Source organism: Mustela lutreola, chromosome 3 (genome assembly GCF_030435805.1).
Source record: "Mustela lutreola isolate mMusLut2 chromosome 3, mMusLut2.pri, whole genome shotgun sequence".
In the NCBI taxonomy this organism is placed as follows: domain Eukaryota; kingdom Metazoa; phylum Chordata; class Mammalia; order Carnivora; family Mustelidae; genus Mustela; species Mustela lutreola.
The window spans coordinates 99,299,025-99,324,671 of NC_081292.1; positions in this window are offsets into that span (position 1 = coordinate 99,299,025).

Consider the following 25,647-nt stretch of genomic DNA (forward strand, 5'->3'; position numbering starts at 1 on the left):
AGCAGAGAAAGACAACTATCATATGATCTCCCTGATATGAGGAAGTGGTGATGCAACATGGAGGCTTAAGTGGGTAGAAGAAGAATAAATGAAACAAGATGGGATTGGGAGGGAGACAAACCATAAGTGACTCTTAATCTCACAAAACAAACTGAGGGTTGCCGAGGGGAGGGGGTTTGGGAGAAGAGGTTGGGATTATGGACATTGGGGAGGGTATGTGCTTTGGTGAGTGCTGTGAAGTGTGTAAACCTGGTGATTCACAGACCTGTACCCCTGGGGATAAAAATATATGTTTATAAAAAATAAAAAAAGTATAAAAAAAATTAAAAAAAAATTCTTTAAAAAATAAATTTAAAAAAAAAAAAGAAGAAAGGCCCTGGGGCTGGGGAGTTCATGCACTCTGGCTTCCCACCCACATAGACCTACTTTTTGAAAGGAGGGACCAGGGAGCCTGGGAAGAGGGGAATCCCTCAGAAATCTTCAGGATTTTACTCAGGCTTGAGTGAAGGGCTTTTTTTCTGCTATACTGTGTGGCAGTCCCAGTCCCACCTCTTTTACAAGCTAGGCCAGAAGCTGACCTCAGGCTAAATACTTCCTTGCAAAAAGTGAGCCCTGCCCTGAAGGCCACTCCTGGGAGCCCTTGGAAAGGGGATGGGCAGGGCAGGGGCCAGAGCAAGGGCAACCCTACAGCACTGCCCACTCACCATGCCTTCACTCTCCTTATTGCAATTGCAACTCCACCACACAGTAGGACCAGAGCACCTCACCCCACTCTGTCCCCATAGCCCATGCCAGCAACAGGACAGACACTGGGTCTCTGTGCCTGGCAACCAGATCAAGGCTGCTCTCAGCAACGGGGTGCACAGGGAGAAATCTGCTCATAATTCAGGCCAGGCCTGGCTGCTGGCCGCTACGATTGTGTACTTGTGTGAGACGCCTTTACAGAGGGGGAATGTGTGTGTGTGTGTGTGTGTGTGTGTGTGTGTGTGTGTGTGTGTGTGAATCATTCCTGCTTACACATGAGACAGCTGAGCTCAAGCAGAACAAAAAGATTTAATGAGGCCCATCACCCTCATTCACCATCAGGGGATTGTTTGAGAGCCTTAGTGACTCATGCTTCCATGCAAAGAAGAAAAAAGAAGAGATTTGAGTTTCTGTGCCATGTGCATTTGTGTCTTTGTGAATCAATTCTCTCACATAGAAAACAATCTGAATTTTTTTTTTAAAGGCAGTTTAGCAGCAGTTTGGGCTGTGTTCACAAGAGTATTTCAGGTGACAGCAATGGGCACTGTCTCACAGGAGTACTGCTGGTCCTGCACAGATAGAGGGAGGAACAGAATGGATTCTTCTCCAGTCCCTCAACAGTCGGAACTCAACTTCTCCCAAAGTAGGATGACCTAAACCACCTGCCCACCCAAAGCTCCAGGCTAAGTGAATTTCTGCTAAAGTGTCAGCAAGTGGCCTCAAAGCCTCACTCCTATGTACTTCCTATGAATAGCTATATTCTTCTGGGAGCAGTCTCCTTATCTCTCCAGGCATGCTGATTCCAGTGGGACCTGGCCTGGCCATCAATTCCTGCTGCTTCTGGTTCCTTGACTCTAGAGAGTCCAATCATTTCTTTGATACCACCCCAAACTTCGTGTACCTGCCCTGGAGCCTTCTATGAACCAGAAATGCCACAGACTTACAAGGCACAAGGAATGTGTGGTGGGGGTTAGCCCTACACCAACGGACTCTCGAGGACACTGATCCAGACTGGGAGGATGTCATGTAGGTGCTCCACCAGCTATTCCCCCTCAGAAAGGATGGAGGATATCCTTAATATAGGATGGTCAGGGGAGGAGGTAGCCAGCAGGATAGCAGTGACCCAGCTGAAACACATGGATCTGTCTTCATTGAGCAGGGCACTCCTCCAGGCACAGAGAAGTTGCCTATCTCCCTTACATAAGGGAAGATGCTGGGTGAAGGTGGTTAGCTCTAAGCAGCCTTCCCCTTCCCAGTAGGAGGAGGCTGAGCAGTGGAGTCATCCTTTCAGCACTGGGACCCTTCAGTGTAATTTGTTTTCCTCCAGCTGGAGTCTTTGAGTGGACTGGTCAGAGCCATAGCCTGCTGAAGAGGCAGAACAAGAATGAACATGAAGGCATTTGGATGGACATACACCCCAAACCAGGATGGTTTGGAAGTAAAAGGAACATTGTAAGCTATTACACTATTACATTTGATTAAGACATCAACCAGGAGGAGTATGCTGGGAAAACAGGGCATGTAGTCCACTAGTCAGATTCCCTCTTAGCACCTATTAACTTTTAGTTCAAAATTCCAGCAGTGATATATGACATGTAACTTTTCAACAAGAGCAGAATTCTTCCCCCTCCCACTCTTCCTTGAGGTCTTATGCTCCCATCCTTTCCCTCACACAGAAAACTTCTCCGAGGTTTTGGAGTGTGTTCTTGGAACCAGGTGTCTTGTTTTTCAAGTGAGTATATTTTGGAAGTACACAAATGCTACTGTGCTTCCGTTGCTGTGTTTCTTGGTGTCTACCTTCCACACTATGCTTTGGGCCTAGCCCAGTGGCCCTGGGTGCCCTCTGGAGTGGTATCTAGGAAAAACCTTCCTGGACTTTCCTTCCCTCACACACTCAACAATACTTGGACACCAGATGTGTGAGGTCTACCCCACCAGCATGTGTCTCACTGTTTAAGCCAATTCTGACAGAATATGCCCGGGACTCCATCCCAGTAGCATAAGACAGCACTTCCCACTTTAGAGGACAATGGCAAGCCCAGGTATGTCCCCACTTCTTCTGACCTCCTGGCTATGAATCAGGATTCCTACAGCTATCTCCTTGCAATGAATAATTGGCAAGAATGGCTCAGGGAACTCAGGAAAACAATGTGCTTACAGGTTTGTTGCAAAGGATATGATAAAGAATACAGATGAACTGTCAGATGAAATGGTACATAGGGTGATGTTTGGGGAAGGGGAGCAGAGCTTTCATGCTCTCTGGGTGCACTGCCTTCACATGTTCACCAACCCACAAGCTCTGAATCCTGTACTTTTGGGATTTGCATGGAGGTATGACTGGTTATTAACTCTATTTCCAGCCCCTCACCAATCTCTAGAGAATAGCAGGTGGGGCTGAAATTTCCAAGCTTTGTATCATGGCTTGGTCTTTCTGGTGTCCAGCCTCTATCCAGAAGCCCACTTAGAGTCTCCTCAGAACAAAAAACACCCTCACCACCCAGGAAATTCCAAGGGCTTTAGGAGCTCTATGTCAGATACTCCTATCAGGATATTGCAAAGGTCTTAGGAGTTCGGTGTTAGGAACCAGGGACAGAGACCACAAGTGTTTCTCCCACACTTCCTCATCCGGGCCCCAAGAATGGGATTCAGGGAAACCAGTCTCCTCCCAAATGAAGGAGGCTGGCTGTTCTTCCTAATTTTTGTCACTAGCCCCTTCCTTTTGACAAATGTATCATGAGAAGGAAGAAGCTGAGGTGGACCCAGATTGGTCAGCTAATCTCTATCAACTTGGCCTCTGTCCCACACCAATGGTCATGACCTATGCCACCTGCAACCTCTTCTGCAGGCTTTCAGCCTATAGGTGGGACTCCCACTTCCCAGCCAGGTGTGTCTTCTTCTCCTGAGTTGCCTTAGCCCCCAACTGAGCTCAGCACAGCCTGTAGAGGGGTGACATTGTTCCCCTATAATGAGCTGTGCATCAGAGAGGAAAGGCTGGACAGGGGAAGGAGAAAAGGGGAGATGACTGGGACCTCTAACCTCCTCATTGCCTATTGAATGGGTGGGTCTCTTAACTGCCATCACTTTCTATGTCCACACACTAGGGATAGAGATGCTCTTTCTGCAACTGCTATGGCCCTTGAAGAGATGGTTCATCTGGTGCAGAGCCTGGCATAGCCCTCTGGCAGCCTTCCCAACCTCTTCCTTGGCACAGGTGCCAAGGCTGGGCAGTGGGAGCCAGGGCACCAGGGCTAGGCCCTCAGTGATGCTCTAGAGTCTGATCCAGTCATCAGGAGCTGCTGATGGGGTCAGCCTCTGCCACCTTGAACTGTCCAGCCATTTGATGGAAACCATTATTCTAGGTGCCAAGGCTGGTCCTACATGTGGAGAAAGGCTCTCTAACAGTCACGAGACATCATGTGTGAAGTTTGGGAAGTGGAAATAAAGCAGCGCCATGTTGTTTTCACTCAGGAGGTTGGTGAAGGGTTTCACAGTGCTCTCCAGCTGGCTTACCTTGTTGGTGTGAGCAGCAGCCTGGCCATAGCTCTGCTAGCCCCTGCTGGGCCCTCCCTTGCCTTTGCCTAGAAGCATGTTCAGTCCCTGAAGAAGAGTGACAGCTTTAACTGCAAGATCCCATCTTCTAGTTGGAGGCTTCGGTTTAAGCTAGTCCTGGGGATTCTGGTGGATCCCTTCCCTTCCTGCTTTCCCCCTACACATCTATTTCCTTCTTTCCCACTGACCTCAAGCCCCAGCCTAATGGGCAAAGACAAGAGCTTTACACATGCTGATGATGTATTTCTACAACCATGAAGGATCAAACACCTAAAATAAAGCTCTGATCATGTCACCCCAAGAGGTCTTCTCACTTTGCTTTGAGTAATATCTATCAGTTAATGAGCTCACCCATCCACTCCCCCACACAAAGCCCCAACAGGTTCCAATTTCAGATGTTCAGAAGTCCCAGTCTTGCCTTCTGAAATGAGCTGGGCTCAGTTGGCCACACACTCTTCCCTGGGACAGCCCTGCCTTGGTTTGCAAGCAGTGCAGGTGTATGCATACCCATTGTCCTCTCCCAGCCATCCTTCTGCATCATGCCCAGACCCTTCAGCCTTCCAAACATGCATGAGTTCTCTCCAGCCCTCTTGCTGATTTAACTGGTGGCTACGAGAATAGAGTCCAGTCCCTTGGGAACAAATGGTGCAGGGAATCCACCTTGAGCAGAAACCACACATCTATAACACGGCCCCTTTAGACAGTGTCTCCAGCCACTCAGGCAGAAGGTGTTTCAAGCCCAGACTAGATTTTACCTTGTGGGCCAGGCTTCATATTTCAGACCATATCAGCACAGAAGTCAACACTCTGAAATTCATAGAGCATTTATTTTTCTATTTTTAAAGATTTCATTTATTCATTTGACATAGAGAGAGTGCACAGACAGGGGGAGTAGCAGGCAGAGGAAGGGGCAGAAGCAGACTCCCTGTTGAGCAGGGAGCCCAATGCAGGACTCCATCCCAGGACCCTGGGATTATGACCTGAGCTGAAGGCAGGTTTTAACAGAATAAGCAACCCCAGGCACTTTTAGTAATCCATTCTGGGGTATGCTCAGGAACCTACTTCAGATTTAGACTTCAGCTGAATTAAGAGTCTACTCTGATTAGTAGGAGTCTTTTCTCCCTGGTACAGTCATGAGGTTCTTAAGAGTGAGGCATTTCATTTCATTTCTCTCCATTTATTTAATTGCATTTCATTTCACTGGATGATAGAAGAGCTCTCTTCTTCTACCCACTTTAAAGATCCAAACAGTGCTTTCAGTGCTTTTGCTGGTCTTGCTGAGAAACACCTGGTGTTCTACCATGTGGTTCATGGTAGAACTACTGTTCTAAAGAATCTCCCTGCACTACCATCACGCACCAGTGCCTAGAGTTACACTCAGAGATTTTAATACATTGAATCTTGAAGGATTTGAGGTCTTCAAGAAATTAAAGGGGAGTAGAAAGCTTTAGGGCCGGAGATCTGGGTTCAGATCCTTACTCTCTGCATGGCCTTGGGCAAATCACTTAAGCTCTTTTAATATGTAAAATGAGGTTAGTTATCATCTTACATGGTTTATTGTATTAAATGAGGAAAATAGGTCAAACATCTAGCGAGTTGTTTAGCACAGGTAGATGCTTGATGAATAGGTATTATCTTCGCTTTGGAATGCCAGGCCCCCCAAGAAGGGCGACATTGGCTCTCTGCTGGAAATAAGCAACAATGATTTGGGCAAAAAAGGCAACCAGACACTGGAGGAAATAAAAGAATTTAAGAGACACCAGTAAATGAGAATTTAAGAGACACCAGTTTGTTAGTTTGTTCATTCACGGATTCCTTCCTGTAATTAATCAGCAGTATTGAGTACCTGTGGTAAGTGTGGGGATCTCAAGAACCACTGGGTTTCCCTGGGCCATAGTCAGCATACATGCAAATGCAACTTCTAAAGTATGTGTAAATAATGTGGACATTTCTGAAGTTTTAATAAGAAACAGAAAAGCAAGTTATAAACAACAAACTTTGTAAACATCACTTTTAATAAATCCCATTCTCTGGCACTTGCTGTGCTACCCCCACCTATTCTCTCTCTTCACAGCACTTCCCCTCCCCCTGTTCCTTTTCCAATGGCTTCCACTTTCTGGGTTGCAATAGTCACACCCTGCCCCTTCTAAACAGCTTGATTGTGATATAATTAACATACCACACCATTTACCTTTTTAAAAAATCTGTCATCTATCTATTATCTACTTATCTATCTATAATCTATCTATCCATCTACCATCTGTCATCATCTACCTATCATCTATCATCTATCATCTATCTATCATCTTCTGCTAAGGGGTGTTTCTTTGCCTAGGACTAGTTTCAGGTGGCTTCCTCGACCCTGACACCCTGCTTCTGACCGTGTTGGACAGCTCCTGTTCTCTACTGGACGTCCCGGCAGGTGAGCAGAGGCTGAACAATTCATCTTCTTAAAGTGTACAATCCAATAATTTTTAGTTTATTCACAGAGTTGTGCAGCCATCACCATAATCCAATTTTAGAACATTTTCATCTCCCCTCCCCTTCCAAAAACCTCTATTTTCCTTAGTAACTACTCCAAATCCTCTCTTCTTGAGCCCAAGGAAAGCTCCTATCTCCACAGGTTTGCCTATTCTGGACATTTTATGTAAATAAAATCATACAATATGTGGTCTTTAAAAACTTTTTAATTGTGTTTAAAAGAAAGGTAAAATGATCATCCTAACAATTTTTAAATGTACGATTAGTGTTAACTATATTCACATTGTTATGAACAGTTTCTTAGAACATTTTTACCTTTACAAACTGAATTTTATACCCATGAAATGACTCCTCATTTCCCCTCCTTCCCCCACCCCTTGCCACCACCATCATACTTTCTATGAATTTGGCTACTCTAGATGCCTCATATGAGTGGAATCAAACAGTATTTGTCTTTTTGTGATAGGCTTATCTCATTTAACATAATGTCCTCAGAGGTCATTCAAGTTGTTATGTTTAATTTTCCACTTTTTAAAATCGAATAATATTCTACTGTATTTTGGTAGCACTTTATTTTTATTCATTTATATATCAATGGATGCTGAGTAGCTTCTGCCTCTTGGCTACTGTGGGTAATGCTGTAATGAACATGGGTGTGCAAATATCTCTTGAAGATCCTACTTTCGATTCTTTTGGATATATACACAGAAGTGGGATTGCTAGATCATATGATAATTCTGTTTTTAATTTTTTGAGAAACCTCCATACTGCTTTCCATAGTGGCTGCAACATTTTATATCCCCAATAACAGTGTACAAATGTTCCAATTTCTCTGTATCCTCCCCAAAACTCATTATCCTCCTCCCCTTTTATTCTGAGAGTAGCCATCCTAATGGGTGTGTGGTGGTATCTCACTGTGGTTTTTATTTGCATTTCCTAGATGATCAGTGATATCAACCACTTTCTCATGACCAATTATATATCTTCTTTGTAAATGTCTTCAGTTCCTCTGTCCAGTTTTAAGCAGATTTTTTTCTTGCTATTGAGTTTATGAATTCTTTACATATTTTGGATTTAAGCCCCTTAGCAGATTATAATTGGCAAATATTTTCTTCCATTTTGTAGGTTGCCTTTTCACTCCTCTGTGGATTATTTCCTTCCATGCAAAGAATTGCTTAACTTTAATGTAGTTTCATTTATCTGTTTTTCTTTTTGTTGTCTGTGCTTTTGATGTCATATCCAAAAAATTATTGTCAAATATCATGTCATCAAGGTTTCCCTTTGTTTTCTTCCAGGATTTTTAGAGGCTTAGGTCTCATATTTTGATATTTGATCCATTTTGAGTTAATTTTTGTATGTAGTGTTAAGATAAGGGTCCAACTTTATTCTTTTGCATGTATATATCCAGTTGTTCCATCATCATTTATTGAAGAAATTTTCTCCGTGGGAACTCCCATCAAAGATCACTTGACTAGGTATGTGAAGATTTATTTCCGGTTTCTTTATTTTGTTCCACTTTATTTGTTCCACTGACTCATACATCTGTCTAAATTCAGTGCCACATTACTTTATAACATACGTTGAAATCAGGAAGTGTAAGGTCTCCAAATTTATTCTTCTTTTTAAAAGAATGTTTTGGCTATTAGGAGCTCCTTGAGATTCTATATGATTTTTTTTTTTAGGATTTTTTTCTATTTCTGCAAAAAATACAGTACATTGTATCTGTAGTTCACTTTGGGGAGCATGGACAATTTAACAATATTAATTTCTTCTGATTCATGAACATGTGATGTCTTTCCATTTATTTGTGCCTTTAAAAAAATTTTGTGCATGTTTTATATTTTTGAGTGTATACACATTTCATCCCCTTAAGTTTATTCCTGATTATTTTATTCTTTATTTTTTAAGATTTTATTTATTTATTTGACAGAGAGAGATCACAAGTAGGCAGAGAGGCAAGCAGAGAGAGAGGAGGAAGCAGGCTCCCAGTCAGGCAGAGAGCCGGATGTGGGACTCGATCCCAGGACCCTGAGATCATGACCTGAGCTGAAGGCAGAGGCTTAACCCACTGAGCCACCCAGGCGCCCCTATTTTATTCTTTTTGACGTTATTGTAAATGCAATTGTTCTCTTAATTACATTTTTACACTATTTATTCTTATTGCCTAGAGATGCAACTGATTTTGGGGGTATTAATCTTGTAACTTGCAACTTTGCTGAATTCATTTTTTAGGTCTAAGAGGGTTGTTTTTTTTTTTTTTTTTTTTTTTTGGTGGAATCTTTAAGCTTTTGTAGATATAAGAGCATGTCATCTGCAAACAGAGATACACTGACTTCTTCCTTTCCAAATTGGATGCCTTTTATTTCTTTTCCTTGCCTTTCACTGGCTAGGACTTCCAGTACTATACTGAATAGAAGTGGTAAGAGTGGACATTATTGCCTTGTTCCTGATCTTAGAGAAAATGCTCTCAATTTTTCACCATTGAGTTTGATGTTAACTATAAGTTTTGCAAATATGGCTTTTATTATGTTGAAGCAGTGTCCTATATTGTTGAGTCATTTTATCAAGAAAGGATACTGAAATTTGTCAAATGCTTTTTCTGCATGTATTGAAATGATCATTTTTAAAAAAAAATTTATTTAAATTCTAGTTAGGTAACATATAGAGTAAGACTCGTTTCAGGAGTAGAATCTACCGATTCATCAGTTACATACACCCAGTGCTCATCATAACAAATGTTCTCCTAAATACTCATCACCCATTTATTCTATCCCTCACCCACATCCTTCCATCAACCCTCAATTTGTCTCTACAATAGAATATTACTCAATCATCAGAGAAGATGAACACCTACCATTTGCATCAACATGGATGGAACTGGAGGGGATTATGCTAAGTGAAATAAGTCAAGCAGAGAAAGACAATTATCATATAGCTTCATTCATATGTGGAACATAAGGAATAGCAAGAAGGACCATAGAGGGAAAACTGAAGTGGGAAAACTGAATGGAGGGAAAACTGAAGGGGGGTAAATCAGGGAGACAAACCATGAGAGACTATGGACTCTGGGAAACAAACTGAGGGTTTCAGAGAGGAGGGGAGTACGGGGCATGGGGTAGTCAGGTGACGGGTATTAAGAAGGGCACGTTTTGTGATGAGCACTGGGTGTTACATATAACTGATGAATCATTGAACAGTACATTAAAAACTAATAATGTACTATATGGTGGCTAAGTGAACATAATAAAAATAGGGGCGCCTGGGTGGCTCAGTCACTAAGCATCTGCCTTCGGCTCAGGTCATGATCCCAGGGTCCTGGGTTTGAGCCCCGCATCAGCTCCCTGCTCAGCGGGAAGCCTGCTTCTCCTTCTCCCATTCCCTCTGCTTGTGTTCCCTCTCTCACTGTGTCTCTCTCTCTGTCAAATAAATAAAAAAAATATTAAAACAAAATATAAATAAATAAATAAATTTTGGTTCAGGCATCTTTCTTATATCTGTTTTGATCAAATCCCTGGTCTTTACTTCTTCCTGTTCTTTCTTTTGGGGTGAATTCTTCTATATTGTCCTTTTGTCTAAGTCCCTGGTTTTGGGTGTGTTAGGAAAGCTATTATATTCCTGTTCCTGAGAGTAATGGCTATATTTAGAAGAGGTCCTATACTATATTGAGCCTGATGCTTCAGGAGGTGTTCAGAGTATATATTCTGCTGTAGTGTTTTGGCTGCTCCTTACCTCAGGCAGTCCTCTGCAGAGTTTCTCCTTGCCTGCAGTGGGGGGTGTTTGGACCTTATCCACTGTGTGGCAAGTTTTAACTAGGTGTCTTTTGGTGTTATAAGAAGCCAGATCCTATTTCCCCTTGAGCTGAAGCACTCTATCATCAGTAGACTTGGTGTGTGTGAGGAATATGTGCTGGGGGAAAGATCTGCTGCATTGATTCTCAGGCGATTTGCTCTAGTGGAGATGCACCTTCAGGGCCTGGGGGCCAGGTTTGATGTAAGTGGCTCTAGTCTCCATTGGGGGACATTGTGTTCCCCCACTGACTTTGGTCAGTGCTGATGGGGTAGGAGTGGGAAATGGCGTTGGCCCGCTTTCTCTTGGCCCCAAAGCACAAATGGAGTTTGAGGTTGCCACTTTTCAGGAAGCCCTCACAGAAGAGAAAACAATCTCCTTTCTTATGTACCTGGCTTCCATCAGATCCCTGCCTTCACCCTGTCTGTTTTGGAGCTATCCGCCTGCCAGACGGCACAAGACTCCTGTGCTTTATCTCAGGTGTGCAGTTTGGTTTCCAAAATTCCAAATTTTAGGAAATCACACAACACAGATCACTGTTGATCCTCTGGGGGAATGTCTTATAGCACTGTGGTCAGTACTGGTTTGCCTGGAAAAGCAGTTTCATGACCATGCAGCACTTCGGAGTTCATGGTAAAACACAGTAAAATACCAGCACTTAGGTTTGCTGCCCTCAGTGTCTCTGTTCTTATGCTATTGAACAAGGTAGCACTTTGGTATCTACCAGCTTTTTTGTTCCCAGAAAGGCCATGATACCACTTCCAAATGCACTCCAAGAAGAGGAACTGTCCCTCCCAGTGTAACCCAGTTTTCCTCAGACTATTCTGCCATACCTGGGCTTCAGCCTTCCCCAGAGGAGTAACACTAAGCTCGCCAGGCATGACCGCTGGCAATGGCTTAGACTTACAAAACTTCAGACTTTGAGCTCTGCTGCTTACAAAAACTTGCACTAATCCACCCCTCTCCTTTCCCCAGTCAATGGTTTTGGGGGAAGAGCTTTTCTTGTGCAATACCCTACTTGTTACTTTCATTCTCTCTCTACCTCCATTTTGCAACACAAGTAATTTTTTCTCACCCAAATCAATTCTCTGCAACTCCTTCCTTCCATGATGTGGCCATTTTTTTCTACCTCCAGATGTACAGTTTGTTTTCTCAGCCCTCAAGATGAATTTCTTGGGTGTTCAGAATGATTTGATATTTACCTAGCTATGTTTAAGGGATGAGGCAAGCTTAGGGTCCACCTGTTCCTCCACAATGTTAACTTGAGATGATTATATTTTTTGCCTTTCATTGTGTTAATGTCATGTGTTTCATTGATTGATTTTCATATGCTGCACCATCCTTGCATCCAGGAATAAATCCAAATTAATGATGATGTATAATCCATTTAAGGTGCTGTTGAATTCAGTTTGCTGGTAGTTTGTAGAGAATTTTGCATCTATATTCATTAGGGATTCGGTCTGTAGTTTCTTTCTTTTTCTTTTTTTTTTTTTTTTTTCGCAGTATCTTTATCTGGATTTGATAACAGGGAATGCTTACCTTATTGAGTGAGTTTGGAAGTGTTCCTTCTTCTTCAGTTTTCTTGGGAAGAGTCTAAGAAGGATTGGTATTAATTTTTCTTTAAATGTTTGAGAGGATCCTCCAGTGAAGTCATCTGGTCCTGGGCTTTTCTGTGTTGAGAGATTTTTGGTTACTGACTCAATTCTTACCTAGTTATACTCTGTTCAGATTTTCTATTTCTTCATGATTCAGTCTCAGATTGTGTATTTCTAGGAATTTATTTATTTCTCCTAAGTTATCCAATTTGTTGGCATATAATTGTCCATAGCAAACCCTTATGATTCTTTTTGTTTCTGTGGTATTGCTGGTAATGTCCCTCTTTCACTTCTGATTTTAGTTATTTGAGTCTTCTCTCTTTTTCTCTTGGTCAATATAGTTAAGGGTCGATCAATTTTATTGTTCTGTAAAAAAGAAAATAACTGTAGTTTTGTTGATTCTTTTTCTATTGTTTTTCTTTTTTCTATTTCATTTATCTTTGCTCTAACATTTATCTTTTCCTCCCTTCTGCTACCTTTGAGTTTAGTTTCTTCTTTTTTCAAATCTTAAAGTGTAAAGTTAGATAACATATTGGAGATTTCTTTTTTAATCTAAGTATTTGTCACTACACATGTCCCTCTAAGTACTGCTTTTGTTGCATCCTCATAAGTTTTGGTATGATATAGTTTTGTTTTAATTTGGCTCGAGATATTTCCTAAGTTCTCTTGTGATTTATTTAACTCATTAGTTCTTTAAGAATGTATTGTTTAAACCATAAGAGACTCTTAATCTCACAAAACAAACTGAAGGTTGCTGGGGTGAGGGGAGTCGGGAAAGAGTGGTGGGGTTATGGACACTGGGGAGGGTATGTGCTATGGTGAGTGCTGTGAAGTGTGTAAACCTGGCAATACACAGACCTGTACCCCTGGGGCTAATAATACACTATATGTTTATAAAAAGAAAATTTTTTAAAAAGGAATGTGTTGTTTAATTTCTACATATTTTTAGAATTTCCCAGTTTTCTTTCTGCTGTTGATTTCTAGTTTCATTGTATTGTGGTTCAAAAAGATATTTGGTATGATTTCAGTATTCTTAAAATAAGACTTGTTTTGTAGTATAACTTGTCGTTTATTTTGGATAAGTTCCAGGTATATTTGAGAAGAATGTGTATCTTTTGCTAGGTAGCATATTCTGTATCTATTGGTCTGTGGTGGTGTTCATGTCCTCTCTTTCTTTATTGAGTCTGGCTGTTCTATCTACTCTTGGAAGGAGGGTGTTGAAATCCCCTGCTATTATTGTAATACTTTCTATTATTGAAAGTGGGGTATTTCTTAAATTCCACATATGAGTGAAATCATATAGTATTTGGTTGGGGGAGGGAAATAATAAGAGACTTTTTTTTTTAATTTATTTTTGGCATAACAGTATTCATTATTTTTTCACCACACCCAGTGCTCCATGAAATTCGTGCCCTCTCTAATACCTACCATCTGGTTCCCCTAACCTCCCCCACCCCGCCCCTTCAAACCCCTCAGATTGTTTTTCGGAGTCCATAGTCTCTCATGGTTCACCTCCCCTCCCAATTTCCCCCAACTCCCTTCTCCTCTCTAACTTCCCATGTCCTCCATGCTATTTGTTATGCTCCACAAATGAGTGAAACCATATGATAATTGACTCTGCTTGACTGATTTCACTCAGCATAATCTCTTCCAGTCCTGTCCATGTTGATACAAAAGTTGGGTATTCATCCTTTCTGATGGAGGCATAAGACTCCATAGTGTATATGGACTACATCTTCCTTATCCATTCATCCGTTGAAGGGCATCTTGGTTCTTTCCACAGTTTGGCGACAATGGCCATTGCTGCTCTAAACATTGGGGTACAGATGGCCCTTCTTGTCTGTATCTTTGGGGTAAATACCCGGAATTGCAATTGCAGGGTCATAGGGAAGCTCTATTTTTAATTTCTTGAGGAATCTCCACACTGTTCTCCAAAGAGGCTGCACCAACTTGCATTCCCACCACCAGTGGAAGAGGGTTCCCCTTTCTCCACATCCTCTCCAACACATGTTGTTTCGTTTTTTGTTAATTTTGGCCATTCTAACTGGTGTAAGGTGATATCTAAATGTGGTTTTAATTTGAATCTCCCTGAGGGCTAGTGATGATGAACATTTTTTCATGTGTCTAATAGCCATTTGTATGTCTTCATTGGAGAAGTGTCTGTTCATATCATCTGCCCATTTTTTGATATGATTATCTGTTTTGTGTGTGTTGAGTTTGAGGAGTTCATTATAGATCCTGGATATCAACCTTTTGTCTGTACTGCCATTTGCAAATATCTTCTCCCATTCCATGGGTTGCCTCTTTGTTTTCTTGATTGTTTCCTTTGCTGTGAAGAAGCTTTTGATCTTGATGAAGTCCCAAAGGTTTATTTTCACTTTTTTTTCCTTTGCCTTTGGAGCATATCTTGAAAGAAGTTGCTGTGGCTGATATCGAAGAGATTACTGCCTATGTTCTCCTCTAGGAGTCTGATGGATTCCTGTCTCACTTTGAGATCTTTTATCCATTTTGAGTTTATCTTTGTGTACGGTGCAAGAGAATGGTCGAGTTTCATTCTTCTACATATAGCTGTCCAGTTTTCCCAGCACCATTTATTGAAGAGACTGTCTTTTTTACACTGTATATTATTTCCTGCTTTGTCGAAGATTTTTTGACCATAGAGTTGAGGGTCCATATCTGGGCTCTCTACTCTCTTCCACTGGTCTATGTGTCTGTTTTTATGCCCAGTACCATGCTGTCTTGGTGATCACAGCTTTGTAGTAAAGTTTGAAATCAGGTAGCATGATGTCGCCAGTTTCATTTTTGCTTTTCAACATTTCCTCAGCGATTCAGGGTCTCTTCTGATTCCATACAAATTTTAGGATTATTTGCTCCAGCTCTTTGAAGAATACCGGTGGAATTTTGATTAGAATGGTATTAAAAGTATAGATAACTCCAGGCAGTATCGACATTTTAACAATGTTTATTCTTCCGATCGAAGATCCTGGAATGGTCTTCCATCTTTTTGTGTCTTCTTCAATTTCTTTCATGAGTGTTCTGTAGTTCCTCGAGTACAGATCCTTTACCTCTTTGCTTAGGTTTATTCCCAGGTGTCTTATGGTTCTTGGTGCTATAGTAAATGGAATCGGTTCTCGAATTTCCCTTTCTGTATTTTCATTGTTAGTGTATAAGAAAGTCACTGATTTCTGTACATTGACTTTGTATCCTGCCACGTTGCTGAATTTCTGTATGAGTTCTAGTAGTTTGGGGGTGGAGTCTTTTGGGTTTTCCATATAAAGAATTATGTCATCTATGAAGAGAGAGAGTTTGACTTCTTCATTGCCAATTTGGATACCTTTTATTTCTCTTTGCTCTCTGATTGCTGTTGGTAGGACTTCTAATACTATATTGAACAAGAGTGGTGAGAGTGGGCATCCTTGTCATGTTCCTAATCTCAACGGGAAGACTGTGAGCTTTTTCTCATTGAGAATGATATTTTCTGTGGGTCTTTCATAGATAGATTTGACAAAGTTCAGGAATGTTCCCTCTATCCCTATACTTTAAAGATAGAGAAAAAACTGAAGGTTGATGGAGGGTGGTGGGTGGAAGATGGGCTAGAGGGGTGAATGGTATTAAAGAGGGCCCTTGTTAGGAGGAGTACTGGTTGTTGTATGTAAGTGATGAATCACTGAATTCTACTTCTGAAACCAATGTTGCACTGTATGATAACTTACTAGAATTTATTTTTTATTGTTTTTAAGATTTATTTATTGACTGTAGACTCTGAGAAACAAACTGAGGGTTTTAGAGGAGAGGGGGCTGGGGTAATGGGTGAGCCTGGCGGTGGGTATTAAGGAGGGGATGTATTGCATGGAGGACTAGGTGTGGTGCATAAACAATGACTCTTGGAACACCAAAAAAAAAAAAATAAAATAAAATTTAAGGGGCGCCTGGGTGGCTCAGTGGGTTAAGCCGCTGCCTTCGGCTCAGGTCATGATCCCAGGGTCCTGTGATTGAGTCCCGCGTCGGGCTCTCTGCTCAGCGGGGAGCCTGCTTCTCTCTCTCTCTCTGCTTGCCTCTCCGACTACTTGTGATCTCTCTCTGTCAAATAAATAAATAAAATCTTTAAAAAAAAATTTAAAACAAAACCAAAAAACTTACCAATCTATGTTTCAGTGATATTATACTACTTCATCTAAAATATGAGATACTTCAAACAAAAAAAAGAAACAAAACAAACAAGGAAAAAAATTATTTATTTGAGAGAGACTGCATATGCACACTAAGGGAGGAGGAGAGGGAGCAGACTCCCCTTTGAGCAGGGAGGCCAGTGTGGGGTTCAATCTCGGGACTCGGGGATCATGACCTGAGCCAAAGGTCATGATCAACTGATTGAGCCACTCAGGTGCCCTATATAACTAACTAGAATTTAAATAAAAATTTGAAAGGAAAACAAATAAACAAAGCGGAGTATTGAAGCCTCTTACTACTATTGTGTTGCCATGTCTCCCCTCATTTTTCTCAATAATTGCTTTGTATATTGGGGCCTTCTGATGTTTGGTGTATGTATAGTTCTAATTTCTGTATCTTCCTGTAGAATTGACCCTTTTATCATAACATAATGTCCTTCTTTGTCTCTTTTTACAGTTTTTGACTTAAAGTCTATTTTGTGTAACAAGAGTGTGGCTTCCCCTGCTCTCTTTTCATTATTATTTGTATGAAATATCTTTTTCATCCTTTCCTTTTGAACCTAGGTGTGCCCTTACATCTAAAATGAGTGTCTTAGATAGTATATAGCTCTTTTTTTCTATTTACTCCATTCTGCCAGTTGGGGTTTTTTTACTTGGAACTCTAACCCATTTACATTTAAATTAATTAATAATAAGAAAGGACTCACTATTGCTATTTTGTTGATTGTTTTCTGTATGTCTTGCAAGTATTTGGTATCTCATTTCCTCTCTTGCTCCATTCTTTTGTGTTTCATTGATTTTTTTTTTTTTGTAGTGATGTGTTTTTATTCCTTTCTCATTATCTTTTGTGTATCATCTTCTAGGTATTTTTATGGTTAAAAATACATAAAACACCTTTCCTATCTCTGTTGTGATGGAGCCAATTTAAAATTAAAGGTCTGAACAATCATTGCCACTGTCCTTTTCTATGCCCAGCGCTGAACCCAGTCAGTTGGTCCCTGTGGACAACCCTGTTCCTCAGTGACATCCCAACAAGACAACCCTTTCTGCCTACACCAACTTCCCATTCTCATGACGATTTTCACAGGGTTGAGGGGAATGGGATTCTTGCACCTGGATGCCAGAATTGCTGGATTCTAGATGACGTGACTATCAGACTGGCAGACTTATTTCCAGGGGGGTCTTTTGCAATCTACACAACTTCGAGAAAGCAGTAGAACATGTAAATTCCCGTTTTATCCGTAAAGTTCTCCCCATCCCTAAGGCCAGAAAGAAAGGGGAAGAGAAATCACCAGGGACAGCAACAAAGGGCTTCATCTAGTTTGGGTTCCACCCTAACATTCCCCCTTACTTAATCTAACAATTAATGAAAGTCTCCTTTCACTTCTACTGGATCACAACTCCCTCTTGAGGCTCTAAGAGGAATAGCACATTGTCTCCCGTGGGTTTGGCTATTTTCCTCCTACTCCTTCCAGATATGACTCTAGAAGGCAAATTGTGGGAGACATGTCTGAGAAGGCCACACGACTGGACTCACAGTCAGTTCTTATTGTCTGCCAGACTGAAGGTGCTTAGGCCACCTTGGAATGACCCTGTGTTGTGCCAGCAAAGGCTGAACAGCCAATAGTGCATTACCAAGCATGCCCGCCAGGAGGCGGAGTGGATCTGACCCTACAGGATTCCAGCCTGCATGTGATTCCTTTCCTTGGTTCCTGAAAAGTAGATTCAGGTTTTCAGTGAGATCAAAAAGCCCTGGGGAGAGACACCTGGCTGGCACAATTGGTGGGGCATGCAACTCTTGATCTCAGGGGTTGTGAGTTAGAGCCCCATGTTGGGTGTAGAGATTACTTTTAAAAAATCTTAAAAACATAAACAAAAAGCTTAGTCGAGAAAACCCATGTGTTTCTCTGGCAGGAAGGTGACTGCTGAGCCCCAGTCATGGTCATTATGTCATGAGCCCTCTTGTACAAAGTGACTAAAACTGTCTATGGAGATAGCTGGACTCTGATACCAGTGTGGAGGCCTCACTCTGTATGACTATGGACAATCCAAGGAATCTCTCCCTGCAGGGGTTTCTTCCTCTTTAAAATAGAGAAAACCATGTGTCACCTCACTGGACACGGGCTTAGTAAGTGCTTCTGCTGTTAATAAGCAAGAAATTATTAGAAACTAATTTCAAAAGTCTGATGTATATTACATTTAGCCAAGAGAAATAACTGAAATTTATTATATGATCCCACTGTGCACTCCTCAGCAAGAGCATCTTGATCTTTAGGTTCAGAGAGATACACCATGTGTCTCTCATAGAAGGCATGCCCCCACCCTCTGCTACCCAGTTTTGGCCAGAGTAGGTAAAGTATCATTTTCTGGGATCATGGACTTACACAATGGTGAGGTCAGAGTTCATCTCCAGAACATCATGAATTTCTAACCCTGCAGGGTCTGGGCCTCCATATGTCCAACCCAATACCACCCTCCTCAAGTTACAGAGCTTCATGTCCATGAGGATGTGGGTGAGTGCTCCCTGACTAACGAACAGTGTACTTTGTCTAGCTCTGTTCTGTGTTGGAGGCAGCAGGGAACCCATTTCCCATCTACTTTTACAGGTTCATAAAGGAGAGGGAGAACTTGGAAGAAAATCTGGTTTCCTATATATAATTCGGCACATTCCCTACTGAGGGGCTTTATTGGTCCTATGCCTGTGAGGAACTTTCAAAAGAACCTGGTCCATGACAGGGAGTAGTGGATCAAGCTATCCTGGGTCCCAAGCAGGCAGGTCAATAAACTAAAACCCACCTTTCCGAGCCTAGTTGGGCCAGCCACTCCTTCACCACATGTGACTCCTTTGCACAGAGCATGTAGGGTGTGCAGAACTCAGGATTGCATGGTAGGCAGCAAGCATGCACATTACAAAGGCAAATGGAGGAGGCTGCTGTGGAGGATAGTTTTTTAAAGCAGACCTCAGTCTGAATCACTGCACTGCTTATTATCAGATTCATGACCTTGGAGCTTCAATTTCTTTATTTGAAAACTAGATCAGAATTCTTACCTTCTGGAATTGTGGGAATGCACTGCACTCATTTGAGAAAAGGGCTCATCCCAAGTGTGGTAGGAAGGAATGCTTGCCTCCCTCTCATTTCAGCAGCCCCTGGGCTGGGCAGAGAAAGCCCAAGTAGGCCCTCAAAGAGACCACTTCTCCTTACTCTCTACAAAGCTGGGAGTGTTGTGGATAAGGAAGCTGCTTTGGGAAGCATCGCCCAGGATTCAGTGGCTCTGGTGGCATCATCTGGATATGTCAGAAAAGCTGTTGGTGAGCACCATGACAGTAGGCTTTTGGAGGCTCTTCCATTTGGGAACTTGTTAGAGATGCAGAGATGCAGCTGTTGGTGAGCACCATGACAGTAGGCTTTTGGAGGCTCTTCCATTTGGGAACTTGTTAGAGATGCAGATTCTACAGCCTACCTCAGACCTGCTGAGTCAGTGATTTATGTCTTAACTAGCCCTCCATCTGAGGGTGTGAATGGCCCCAGTAGAGACAATCAGTGGATAATATTCAACATAATTTGCCATTGGCCTGCCTCAAACCCAAGTTTGTTTGTTGTTTGTTGTTGACAATTTTTGTTTATTTATTTTAAGACCACTTCCTTAAAATTTCTGGGGAGAAAATACAAAACAAGAAACAGACTTGATTTCATATACACAGCGTGCTAGACTTTAAAGAATTATGTGATGTGATGAGCACTGAGTGTTATACTGAACTGATGAATCATTCAATATTATATCAAAAACTAATGTACTATACTTCGGTTAGTTGAATTTAAATAAAAATAAATAAATAAAGCATTGCTGGTAACATTACCAAATATCACCTTACTCCAGGGCACTTCAGTATTTCTGAAGAGCAAATAAACCATAATTTCTCCTTTTCTCCCACTGGAGGTTCTCAGGCATAAGTCACTCCTCCTGTTTTTGGACATATATTCCATGTAGAAGATACAGAGCCTAGAAGTCACTCTGACAGTTGGAGTAGGTCATTCCCAAGCCCATGCCAGAACCAAAGGATGTCCAGCAGAAAACAACTGCTCCCTAGGGGTTGGTCCCAGCCACACTGACCTTATCACGGACTAGGCCTTAGGATGTATTTGTGGTGAGTCTTCCATGTGCATGCACTGGGCTGTCCATGATCATTCCATGCAGTCTTCACTAACTATGAGGCAGGATCACCATGACCAAGGTGAGATGGTGGTGCCAGGAGACTGTTCTGATGACCAAGGTCAGCAAGTAGTTGCCTAGAGCTTTGGGTCCAGGTAGTTCATCTCTCCTCAAATTCTAGGGTAGAGCCAACAATGGTGTTGTAACAAACCCTCCAGAAGACTCTGATATGCTCAAGTTTGAACCACTATTTAGGCCAGGGTAAATAAACTTTTTGCAATGAACCAGAAAGTATTTTAGGAATTGGGAACCAGATACAGCTTCTATAATATATTCTTCTGATTCTGATGCTAACTAAAGTGTGAGAACCTCTGACCTAACAAATGAAAAAATAAACCAGAACACTGTGGGAAGGACTTGGGAGATAAGGGTAGACTGAAGGAATGAGGAGCCAGTGAAGGTTCTAGAGAGGCATGCTGTAGCTGCCTATGGGTTACCATTGCAGACCTGCCTTTTCTGCAGTCCTGGTCCCATTCATCTCAATTTGGGGTTTATACTGCCCCATCTACCACCCATGGACTGGCACACTTCTAGCAAACAGGGCCAACCTTATAGGATGCAACCTAGCAGTCTCAAAGGGTCCCATTTCACAAGACTTTGCACAGATTTTGTAGCCAGTCTTGTGGACTCATCTTGTTCAGCATTTGTCCCTTGTTGGCAGACCAGCTTACTAACTTGTCCCAGTTTGCCTGGAATTCCAAGTTTTAGCACTGAAAGTTCTGTGTCCATTGTGTTCAGTCAGACCAGGATGTTGGTGATCTAGCTCTCTGCTCAGAGAAGGTAGGAAGGGCACACAGCTTGTTGACTGGCACTTTGCCCTATAGTACTCTTACTCTGTCCCATGAACTGTGAGGTTATGCCTTGATGGCTCTTACTGCACTGTCTTCCCCAAACCTGTCCCACTCTTGGGAAACCTGCCTTTTGCCCCTTGATTACAGCTTAGCACCTGGAGTCATTGGGGAACTACAGAACTTATGCTGAATCAATGACTCAACGTAAAGGTTTTAGCCAGTTACACCTTGGAGACTTCAATAGTCAGGCTGTTGGGAGGGTACCCCTGGTGGCTGAGCAGGTATAAAGGAATGGCAGCTGAGATAGAGGATGGCCTGGTCCTTTGAGTTCCCAGTACAATAGGAAGCAGAGCTGTCTAGTCATACAAATCAGTCAGTTCTTCACACTGTAGTGCTTGAGCTGTGTTAACATGAAAAAAAAAAAAAAAGCAAACCACCTTGGATATATATTTTTAAAAGATTTCGTTTATAATAGGGACAAAATATATAAGGGCCTTATGGATAAAAGTAAATGCATGCATTCCCCAATAGAGAAAATTGAAAAACTTTTGGAAGAACATGAAAGAGAATGGAATAATATATGTGAAAAATGTCAGTTCTCCTCAAATTCATGTAGACTCACCATAATACTAATACAATCTAAACAGCTTTGTGGGGGCAGTGGGAAGATGGAAGAGCAGTGAGCTAAGACCATTAGGAAAGTAAAGAAGAAGATAGGAAATACTGCCAAACCAATAGTCAAGATGCCATAAAACTATAATATTTGCAACAGGATGAATATGGAGAAGGACAAACTGACCATGCAATGTAATAGTGCACTCAGCTGCAGACTTCCCATAGGTGGAAATTCAGTTTATAACAGATCTTGCAGATCAGTGGGCAAACTGTGCGCTGAGAAATCAATTTGCCAGAGCAATTTTCATCCACATGGAAAATGAAGTAAATTGGATCTTTGTTTTAGACCATAAACAAAAATGAATCACCAATGGGCTAAAAACCTAAAAATGAAAATCAAACATTTAAAACTTTAGAAAAACTTGCAGGAGACTATATTTATGAGTTTTATGTAAGGACTTAATAAACAAAACACAAATGTGTAAATCATAAAGGAATTTGACAACATCATAAAAAACAGCAACAAAACCAAAAACCCATAGACAAAGAGAAAATAATAGATTAATATACAGAATGAATAATGAAGTTGCATAAGTCAATAAGAAAAAATATAGAAAAATTTATGGGTAAGAGACATGAAAAGACATTTTACAGAAGAGGAAATGTGGACTGCCAAGAGAATGTGAAAATATGCTTTGTCTCATTAATCACAGAGAAATGCCAATTAAAATCACAATGAAATGCTATTTTATACCCACCAGATGGCCCTGAAAAAAATTTCTGACAATATGGAAGTCCAGTTCACTGTTGAAAGCAGAGTCCATCATGGCCAAGAGGAGGGCAGTATGGCAGGTGAAGTGGGAGCATGCACTCCTCACTCCCAGTTCCAGTCCAATGAATATAAAGGTGAGACTAAGGCATCCCACTGGTCATGAACCTAGTTCAAAAAGTCAAGGCCAACACCTCAAAATGAAACAGAACAGAACTGAAAATATCAATAGTGCACTGAAGGTAGTTAGAGCAAATATTATTTCATAGAATTCTTGTAAGCCTTTATCTACTGAGTTAAAATATAAAACCAATTTTTCTCTGCAGATTATAGTAAAAAAATATTTGAAACCCTCTGTCTTGAAGGAATGATTGTCTGTACATCAGGAACAGCCAAGTTGTTCACTCCAGCACTTGAAAGAGCAAAGAATCGTAAGTAAATGAAAGGACTAGCAGTCAGAGAACAGACTGTGGGACACCCTAAAAATGGGGCATTACAGAGGGGAAATACGTGTACCAGTAATGTACTATCTATGGATGAGTGTAAGAGACTTAAATTTGAGTGAGAAAAGCAATTTGTAAAGGAATTTCTTCAGAATGATGCCATATATGCAAAATACAGAAACCACTAGGACAATATATAGCTTAAGAATTAATCTATATTGAATGAAAATATGAAGGGATGCATGGACTAACAATAAATACCGAATTCAGGACAGTGGTTACTCTGGATGGAAGGAGGTATAGGCAGTTGGAAGGGGAGTATATGAGAGCAATGTTTTATTTCTTAAGCTAGTGGGTAGGTGTATACTGTGCAATCTTTCTGTGTTTTGGTATCTTTTAAATAGTACCAAATAAACAATACCAAATAAATAAATAAATAAATAAATTTCTCTTTAAAAAAATCTATCTTCTGGAAGAACTGAAATTTATCAGTTTTTTACTCTGATCTATCCCTTCCACCCCAAGATGAGGTTTCAGAGAACATACAGGCAGCACTCCCTCAGAAAAGAGGAAGGAGATTCTCCACTGAGGGAGAAAATATAGGACCCTCCCACCTCACTGCCTGCTCTTGTGCACAGGTTCCCATCCTCTCTGCACTAAGCAACTTGTATTTCTTTAACCCAGCCTGCCATGCCTGCCCATCTCCACCCTTTGGCTCATTACCTGAGACCCCTGGGCCCACATCCAATGTCATTAGCTTTATCCTTCAAGATATAGGTTGAAGTCTCCTGGAAAATTCTCCTGAAGAGTATCACTGACTATGACCTTCTGGGGGTTCAGCATCCCTGGTTTCTTCCCTGGGTATCATTTTGTGGTGGTCTTCCCAGTGGCCTCTAGCTTCCAAAGGACAGAGATTTTGCCTGTCATATATAAAAATTAACTCTAAGTGGATGGCAGGCATAAATACATAAAACAACAAAACATTTAGAAGAAAGCATAGTAGGAAATCTTTATGAACTTGGGGTTAGGCAGTGGTTTCTTATATGTGATGACAAAAACACAATAATAAAAGAAAAAATAGATAAATTAGATGTCACCAAAATAAAAAAAATGTTTCCACTTCAGAACACTATCAAAAAAGTGAAATGACAACCTGCAGAGTGAGAGTAATTATTTTCAAAATATATATCTGATAAAAGTCTAGTATCTAAAATATTCAAAGAACTACAGCAATAAAAACACAAGACCCAAATTTTAAAAAAGGTAAAGATTTTAGTAGATATTCCTCCAAGTGATCAATAAACACATGAAAAGATGCTTAACATCATTAGTCAGCAGGGAAATGCAAATCAAAATTGCAAGGTGCTATCATTTTATAACCACTAGAATAACTATAATAAAAAGTGCGGGTAAGGATGTGGAGAAATTGGAAACTTCACATATCATTAGTGAGACTGTATGAAGGTGCAACAATTTTTTTTTTGAATTAGTGTTTTTTTTCTTTATTTTTTAACATTTTTAAATTATTTTTTATTTTATATTTTTTATTTTCAGTGTAACAGTATTCCTTGTTTTTGCACCACACCCAGTGCTCCATGAAATTCGTGCCCTCTCTAATACCTACCATCTGGTTCCCCTAACCTCCCCCACCCCGCCCCTTCAAACCCCTCAGATTGTTTTTCGGAGTCCATAGTCTCTCATGGTTCACCTCCCCTCCCAATTTCCCCCAACTCCCTTCTCCTCTCTAACTTCCCATGTCCTCCATGCTATTTGTTATGCTCCACAAATGAGTGAAACCATATGATAATTGACTCTGCTTGACTGATTTCACTCAGCATAATCTCTTCCAGTCCTGTCCATGTTGATACAAAAGTTGGGTATTCATCCTTTCTGATGGAGGCATAAGACTCCATAGTGTATATGGACTACATCTTCCTTATCCATTCATCCGTTGAAGGGCATCTTGGTTCTTTCCACAGTTTGGCGACAATGGCCATTGCTGCTCTAAACATTGGGGTACAGATGGCCCTTCTTGTCTGTATCTTTGGGGTAAATACCCGGAATTGCAATTGCAGGGTCATAGGGAAGCTCTATTTTTAATTTCTTGAGGAATCTCCACACTGTTCTCCAAAGAGGCTGCACCAACTTGCATTCCCACCACCAGTGGAAGAGGGTTCCCCTTTCTCCACATCCTCTCCAACACATGTTGTTTCGTTTTTTGTTAATTTTGGCCATTCTAACTGGTGTAAGGTGATATCTAAATGTGGTTTTAATTTGAATCTCCCTGAGGGCTAGTGATGATGAACATTTTTTCATGTGTCTAATAGCCATTTGTATGTCTTCATTGGAGAAGTGTCTGTTCATATCATCTGCCCATTTTTTGATATGATTATCTGTTTTGTGTGTGTTGAGTTTGAGGAGTTCATTATAGATCCTGGATATCAACCTTTTGTCTGTACTGCCATTTGCAAATATCTTCTCCCATTCCATGGA